This window comes from Musa acuminata, chromosome BXJ3-4 (genome assembly GCF_036884655.1).
Source record: "Musa acuminata AAA Group cultivar baxijiao chromosome BXJ3-4, Cavendish_Baxijiao_AAA, whole genome shotgun sequence".
Lineage (NCBI taxonomy): Eukaryota > Viridiplantae > Streptophyta > Magnoliopsida > Zingiberales > Musaceae > Musa > Musa acuminata.
Window position 1 is genome coordinate 15,722,023 of NC_088352.1, and position 1,709 is coordinate 15,723,731.

The following is a 1,709-nucleotide window of genomic DNA, read 5'->3' on the forward strand; positions in this document are numbered from 1 at the left end:
GCGAAACACCGGAGGTACGTCTCTAAGCGCCTATTTACCACCTCTGTTTGGCCGTCAGTTTGTGGATGATACGCTGTGCTCATCTTAAGTTTGGTGCCTTGTAACTGAAATAACTCGGTCCAAAATTTACTAGTGAAGATCCTATCATGATCACTTACGATAGACCTTGGCATCCCATGCAGTTTAACAATATTTTCTATGAAAATCTGGGCAATACTAGCACTAGTGTAGGGATTTCTCACATCATAAAAACGAGCATATTTCGTAAGTCGATCAACCACCACGAGAATCGTCCTTTTACCTTTGGAAGATGGCAGCCCTTCAATGAAGTCCATGGAGATGTCAGTCCACACTGAGTCTGGTATGCGTAGTGGTTGTAGCTTCCCTGGATTTGCCACAGTTTCACCCTTGTGCTGTTGACATACATCACATTGTTCCACATATTCAACAATAATTTTTTTCATCCCTCTCCAATAAAAATGTTGCTTCACTCTTTTGTAGGTTCTTAGGAATCCAGAGTGCCCTACTGAAGGTATGGAGTGCATTTCATGCAAGATGACACTGAGAAGATTAGTATGGCCCCTGCGCAAGGATGACACGCACAAATCGAGAAATGGTCCAAATTTTAGAAAGCTTTATGCTATCCAAACATAGCGGCGATGGTACTGTAGCGGCGACAAGATCTAGGGCAACGGACAATAGCGGCAACGACACTGTAGTGGCGACCAGATCTTGGGCGATGGTACAGTAGCGGTGACGACACTGTAGCGGCGACTAGATCTAGGGCGATGACTGTAGCGGCGATGACACTATAGCGGCGACCAGATCTCCGTAGGTACTATAGCGATGATCTGATTTCCTACAGCATCGGTTGTTTCCCAAGGGCGACTATACTGTAGCGGCGATCAGATCTCCCTAGGGCGATCTAACTCCGGCAGCGTTGGCTCTCTCCCACGGGCGATAGTATTGTAGCAGCGATCTTATTGTTGAATCACGTATTTTGATGATGAAACTACTTGATATATGTTTATGATTTAATCTGCGTTTTGAGTGATGCAGGATGCTTTATATTTTAGTTTGCGTTTACGATTTGATTTCAATCATACTGCAAACTGCCTTTATATCCTTGCTTAAACTGTATCTCGCCTAATCAAGTGATTTACGAATCAGGACTTAGACGTAAATCAGCTTCTTCGTACGAACGTCGTATTTCAGTTTGCGCTTATATTCTGGTTTTCATCATAACTGCAAACTGCCTTCATAGATTGATTTTAATGTCATCTCACTTGATCTTACGTTAAAGTAATCTTAGAATCAGCTTTCACACCGTAATCGTTTTTATCGTTCGTACGTGTTTTATCGTTGAAAGATTTCCGCAGCACTAATTCACCCCCCCCCCTCTTAGTGCTCTTGATCCTAATACTTATCTCCTGCAGTGTCGGCTTCTCCCCAAGGGCGACGATACTGTAGCAGCGACCAGATCTCCCTAGGGCGACGGTACTGTAGCAGCGATCTAATATACTGCAGCAGTGGCTTTTCCCAATGGTGTCGTTTCTATAGCTGCGACCAGAAGAGGGATCAAACATGGCAGCGACAGCCCCTAGGGCTGGCGATGATGGCGGGAGGGTTGAAACAATGGCAAGGCTCCCTACCGTTACCCCCCAAGTTGCTCCTCCACCATATCCTTTCCAGAGAGAAACTCCTTCGAC

The 1,709-nt window shown here is 45.2% G+C and overlaps 1 non-coding gene across 1 annotated transcript; it reads left to right on the forward strand.

The window, feature by feature from the left end:
* The first annotated feature begins 520 nt into the window (after window positions 1-520).
* Window positions 521-628, forward strand: LOC135637436 (U6 spliceosomal RNA). Its single transcript, XR_010496282.1, has one exon. It is a non-coding gene; the product is annotated as a U6 spliceosomal RNA (small nuclear RNA).
* Window positions 629-1,709: the final 1,081 nt, after the last annotated feature.